This window comes from Canis lupus, chromosome 1 (assembly GCF_048164855.1).
Source record: "Canis lupus baileyi chromosome 1, mCanLup2.hap1, whole genome shotgun sequence".
Taxonomy (NCBI): domain Eukaryota; kingdom Metazoa; phylum Chordata; class Mammalia; order Carnivora; family Canidae; genus Canis; species Canis lupus.
The window spans coordinates 57,001,364-57,007,607 of NC_132838.1; the positions used below are offsets into that span (position 1 = coordinate 57,001,364).

Here is a 6,244-nt window from a genome sequence, read left to right on the forward strand (position 1 = left end):
TTCTCATAGATAGACAATTTTCAGCTCATTCTCTTGCTTTGATTAATCACCAGAATTCCGAAATGGTTTATTTTAATCATTTTGCCAGTATTTTTATTGTTTTGGAGGGGAAGCAAGTTCACTGAGACATTCACTCTGGCATTCCAGAAGCCAATCTCAGCAGTATTTTGTGATTACTCATCAAGAGACAACCATTAGGAGAAAACATTGTGTGTTCAAAGTACCATTTAATGCATTATGGGAAAACTTCCGGGAATTTTGTATTATTTAAATTTTGCTTTCATATTATGCTGTAAACCTCAAAGAAAAAAAATTTTATAGATTAAACTCAATGTTATTAACATATGCATAATAAAGTGGGCTGAAAGGATTATAAGGCACACATACATATTTCATTTCTTATACAACGGAATATTGAATGTAATAAAAGTACACCATTTGTAGCTGATTCTAATTAGTGCTGTTTTTTAAAAGGACATTTTTGAGTTATCATTAAATGAACTGGGAAGCAAGCTTCATGGGAAGCCTCAGCATTCCAGGGATTTACGCAGCCACAGCACTGAAAGCTTCCACACCCAGAACTTAGAGGACTTAATGAAAATCAGAACAATTAGAACAAAGGAAGGAAACCACACTATCGATTAGCAGAGCAATTTTTCAAATCCTGGGGCAGAACAGTGAAAGTCGTAGTCCGGTAGGTACTTTAAAGCTCTAACATTGTCTTACTCGTTTTTGTCAGTGAAATGTTTGTTGTTTCCTGTGAAATAAAAAACAGATGAAAAGAAGTCAGATGGTCTCAACTATGTGGATTATTAAGTCTGGAGTAGAGCAAGAACATTGCAGCTAGCTCTATGCAGTTTTACAAAGTTGTGGAAAACCCCTGCGTATCTATCACTGACAGTTTTTTTATGGAAACCTTTGAATCAGATGTATCTTACACACAAATGCTTTACACGTATTTGGAATTTCCCATCCTGGATGGACCCAGCCACCCTTCCTCTGCCTGTCACACAACACCAGCATCCTGAGAGTGGTGTGGGATGGTCCAGGCTCTGATATGAAGTCCAGGGGGCTCCTGGTTTGCTCAGCAGGCTCCCCTCCAATGCTAGGAGGGCTGTCTTTTCAGGCTCAGATGTTTCAGAGAACTGGGCTCTATGTAATCCATTTGACACTTAATCACAGGCATCTGGGACTTATATCGAAAAGCTTCACTATGTAACTTCCCACATTTCTGCACTCTGTCCCGCAAGCACTCCGTGAGAACTTTAAGGACAAAGAGGTCTCACCCTTTAAAGACTAGCTCCCTGCTGGCCAGCTTCTTGCCTTCCAATCAACACAACAGTATTTCTGTGATTTGATTAAACAAAGGCTGTGCCATTTTCTAAGCAATATCATCCTGTTAAAAATAATAAAGTTAACCTGAGGTCCTGAAGGCTTGAAAGAAGAGAATGATCTGAAAATTGACTCCATGAAAGCTCAAAATGACTATTTTACCTGAGAGTCATAAGTGTGGGCTCTTCTTCTGCTCCAGATCCCTGAGTGCTGTGTCTACCTATGTTTCAGGGGACAGATTTTAAATCATGAAGACACACACACACATTCACAACTAAAATTGAATTATTAATCATTGTCTTACCTAAACAGTGACTTTCTATGCTTCCTCTTTTGATTCACTAAAATATTTCAGACCTAACATCTAAGATAGGTTTCTTTCTAGTTATTTTTTGTTGTTGTTGTTTCGTTTTAGGGTTTATTATTTCCTGTGAAGAAAACTGTAATTTTGACCTCACTTTGCTCGTTCATGTGCAAAACACAGATCATTCCTCAAAATCATCAGTAAATTAAAAATGAGAAATCAGGAAGAGCAAAGAGTGTAAATGCACTGCAAAAGAAGTACCAGTGAAGATAGGCTTAGTGGCAACAAGAATGGCAATTTTATTTTATTTACTATTTTTAAAATTTAAATTCTAGCTAATTAACATACAGGGTAATATTGGTTTCAGGAATAGAATTTGAAGCAACTTTCTGGTCTCCTCAGTTTCTTTTCACTCCTGTGCATCTTCCACACCTGCTTCCATACTGCAGCATTGCTCTCTTATATTGTTAAACACATATTTGATGACTAGTTCCCTGTTTACAAAGGAATAATTAAAATTTTTAAAAATACACAAAACCAAAACTTTCACATTTTCCCTCTTGCCCATAGGAGAAAGATCAAATTCCCTAGCATGATATTTGCTCAACAAATATTTATTGAGCACCCACTATGTACCAGGTACTGGTGTAGGTGCTTGGGATACTTCAATGAACAAAAGAGACAAAAATTCCTACTAATCCTGGTCTTCCTTAAGCTTACATTCTAGTAAAGGGAGATAATCAACTATCAACAACCAATCGATTATATGCAACAATGATAGTACTGACCACTTCAAAGAGTATGAGGATTAAAAAAAATAAGTTGCATCAAGTTTTGGGGAGAAAAAGAAATAATTTTTATTGCTTAACAAATGATTAGCACTGTCAGGATTTGAATCCAGATCTCTCCATTCCTAATCCAGAGTCTGCTCTCCACTGCACCTGCTGCTTAAAGCCAGGTGCACATACTTGTACATAACAGTAGCTACACTGACCAGAAGTCCTTTGCTTATATTATTGCCAATGTGTACAGCAATATGTTGGTTTCATTACGCTTTGTACCTCCTTTTCCTTGCTGATTTGTTCTGTCTGTATCCTTAACTATGAAGTTTGGAAAGACATTATAAGCTCAGTGCCTTCTATAGTTCCTTGCATGTAGACATGCAATAATACTCTCTGAGTTCAATTTACAACAATTCAAAAAGATGCCTATGACGGACCAGAAGCTCACTGAGGTTATGACAGGTCAAAGACTCAAGCGACCTTTAAAAAAAAAAAAAAGACTCAAGTGACCAAGCCAGGATTTAAATCACTGATTTGGGGGCACCTGGGTAGCTCAGTCAGATAAGCATCTGCTTTTAGCTCACATCATGATCCCGGGGTCCTGGCATCGAGTCCCCACATTTGGCTCCCTGCTCAGTGGGAGCCTGCTTTTCCCTCTCCTTCTGCTCCTCCTGCTTGTACACATTCTCTCTCGGTCAAATAAATAAATAAAATCTCAAAAAAAAAATAAAATAAATCACTGATTCTTTGACTGCAAAAAAGAAAAAAAGGAGTAGAATTCAGTGGTTCATCACTTACAACACCCAGTGCGAATCACAGCAGGTGCCTCCTCAATGACCATCCCCCATCTAGCCCATCCTCCACCACCTCCTTCCATCAACCCTCCATTTGTTCTCTCTCATTAAGAATCTTTTACAGTTGATTTCCCTCTCTCCTTTTTTATTCCCCTCCCATATGTTCATGTGTTTCATTTCTCAAATTCCATATATGAGTGGAATCATATGGTATTTGTCTTTCTCTGACTGGCTTATTTCACTCAATATAATACATTCTAGCTCCAACCACGTTGTTGCAAATGGCAAGATTTCATTCTTTTTGATGGTGAAGTAATATTCCATGTATATATGCACCACATCTTTATCCATTCATCGGTTGATGGACGTTTGAGTTCTCTCTATAGTTTGGCTCTCAAATAGTTTGGCTATTTTTCATAATGCTGCTATGATGTTATAACAAACAACTAGAATTCTCATTTGCTCCTGGTAGGAATGAAAATTTGTGCCCTTTTTTTTTGGAAATCAGCTTGATAGTTTCCTATAGAGTTAAAAATACACCTAAAATATAATCCTGTAGTTACTTTCTTAGATTCTTATCCGATAGAAAGAAAAGCACTGATCGTATTCAAATATCTATAGAAGCTTAATTTATGAGATTTGGAGCTGTGGGGAAAATATGATGCCATCAGCAGCTGAATGGATAGACAAGTTTGGCACATCCATATGGGGAACTAGGACTCGAAAGTATTTCTCAAAGACCTATTGATACAGGAACCATATAGATACTTTTGCAAGTCCTGATGATGATGAAAGGAAGCAAAACAGAAAACAGTGTACCTAATATACTTCTATTTACCTGACACTCCAGGAAGGTCAGTTCTAGTCTCAGGTGAGAGAAAGCAGATCGGTGGTTTCTGGACAGTCGGAGAACATGGTGGACAGAGCTGCCCTGAGGAATTCCCTGTGTGAGGGACCATTCTCTATCTTCATGGTCATGATGTTTACATGTGTGCATAGGTTTGTCAAAATATATTCAAGTCTATACTCAAGAGGAGTGCATTTTACCTTATGCAAATTCTATCTCAGTCCTGGTGATTTAAAAATAAAAAGGGAGGTGCTGGTGGCTCAGTCAGTGAAGCACCTGCCTTTGGTTTAGGTCATGATCCCAGGGTCCTGGGGTTGAGCCCCATATTGGGTTCCCTGCTTAGTGGGGAGTCTGCTTCTCTCTCTCCCCTATTCCTGCTCATCCTTTCTCTCTGTGTGTCAAATAAGTGAATGAAATAAAATCTTTAAAACTCAATAAATGGGGACACCTGGGTGGCTCAGTGGTTGAGTGTCTGCCTTTGACTCAGGTCATGATCCCGGGGTCCTGGGATTGAGTCCCCCATTGGGCTCCCTGCAGGGAGACTACTTCTCCCTCTGCCTGTGTCTCTGCCTCTCATGTCTCTCATGAATAAATAAAATCTTTTTTAAAAAACCAATAAATAAAAATAAAAAAAATAAAAAGGAAAGGCAGGACAGTAAACTGGGGAACTCCATTTATGATGGGGATTTGAGGAGCTGGCGCCCAGTGGAAGCCGCTGCCTTGCTGAGCAGTAAGTGACCAGTAGCAGTTACACTCTGCTCTTCATTCCTTTCCTTGGGTCCATTTCACTCTAAGTAATAATATAATCTTAACAAATCTGCACCCAATTCCTGTGTATGGGAGTTTTCTCTATGCAACCAAGTAATCCTGTGACACCAGCTGGGAGTCTTCCAATCCAGCTCAGGCCTGGCCCTGTCTACCTGGGGGCAGCGCAGACCCCACTCTACCACCATCCACCTTACTCAGATCCTAGCCCCAAGCCCAGAAGCTGGATCTCCAACTCACTGGCTATAGATGGGCAGTTCTGGGTCTGATTAATTTGCTGAAGAGGCTCACCAAACTCAGAAATATTTTACTTACCAGATGATAGGTTTATTATAAAAGGATGTAAGTCGGGAATGGCCAGATGGAAGAGTGCACAGGACAGGGGGTAGGGAAGTGCAGGGAGTTTCTGTGCTCTCCCCAGATCCCACCTGTTCACAGACCGGAAGGTCTCCACACCCGTCCTTTGGGTTTTTACGGAGGCTTCATCACACAGGCCTGATGTATGAAATCATTGGCCACTAGGGACTGGACCCCAGCTCCCTCCCCTCCCCCAAGGTCAGGGGTGGGATGGAAGGTTCCAAGCCTCTCATCTCACCTGGCAACCTGCTCCCACCTGCAGAGGCCTTCCAAAAATCACCTCCTTAATGCCACAGAAGATGCCTTTGTCACTCTCAATACTTGGGAAGTCCCAAGCATTTTAGGAGCTCCATACCAGAGCAGGAGAAAAACCAAATATATATATTTCTTCTTAAAAATCACAATATCACAATTTTTGAGAAAGATTTTAGTTGCTTTCTTTCATGGAATATGATTTACTGTGATCCAATTTCATCCAAGTATGGAAGCTTGGGCTTTTCCTTCCAACCTACCACCCACTTGGATAGAAGATCTTCAGCCTCTTTTTGGGGGCAAAGCATACGAATACATTGAGATGTTTGGAAGATTGGATAATCAGAAGGAGCTCTGAGAAGGGTCTGTGCAATATCCACATGAGAGAAAAGAACGTTTGAAATAAATTGCCAGAGACATCATTACTGACGTGTCGAAGCTTTAACTAAATTAAAGATAATTTTTTAGAATTAATTATAAATGCATGAAATTAGCCTTCTTTTCTATGCACGCGATTTATGACTTGATGATTCCCTTGCAAACTTCATTTGCAAAATATTTTAAAGTTTATTAAGCCCTTTGACAAATACTGTGTCTTGATATAATCATTTCATTACCAAATTTTGGATGTCTGCTTGTCCCTCATTCTCTCACATCTCCCTGAGTCTAGTTGACTGGTGTGCTTCCTTTAGAAATCTTTGCAATGATGTTTATTGTGACATTAACTGTAAGGAAATAACCAAAGCAGAAACAGAATATGGCTCCAGACATGACATTTTAACATGCTGTGGAAAATTGTCTTTGTATTTTA

The 6,244-nt window shown here is 39.6% G+C and overlaps 1 long non-coding RNA gene across 3 annotated transcripts; it reads right to left on the bottom strand.

The window, feature by feature from the left end:
* Positions 1–207: 207 nt before the first annotated feature.
* LOC140617527 (uncharacterized) lies at positions 208–5,184 on the bottom strand. 3 transcript variants are annotated; one of them, XR_012017766.1, is made up of 4 exons: positions 5,140–5,184; positions 4,051–4,155; positions 1,495–1,552; positions 208–757 (listed from the first exon to the last, which is right to left on the bottom strand). It is a non-coding gene; the product is annotated as an uncharacterized lncRNA (long non-coding RNA). The 3 variants fall into 3 exon arrangements; XR_012017764.1 differs by lacking the exon at positions 5,140–5,184 and adding an exon at positions 1,287–1,396 and having other exon boundaries at positions 4,051–4,276; XR_012017755.1 differs by lacking the exon at positions 5,140–5,184 and having other exon boundaries at positions 4,051–4,276.
* Between the last annotated feature and the right edge of the window lie 1,060 nt (positions 5,185–6,244).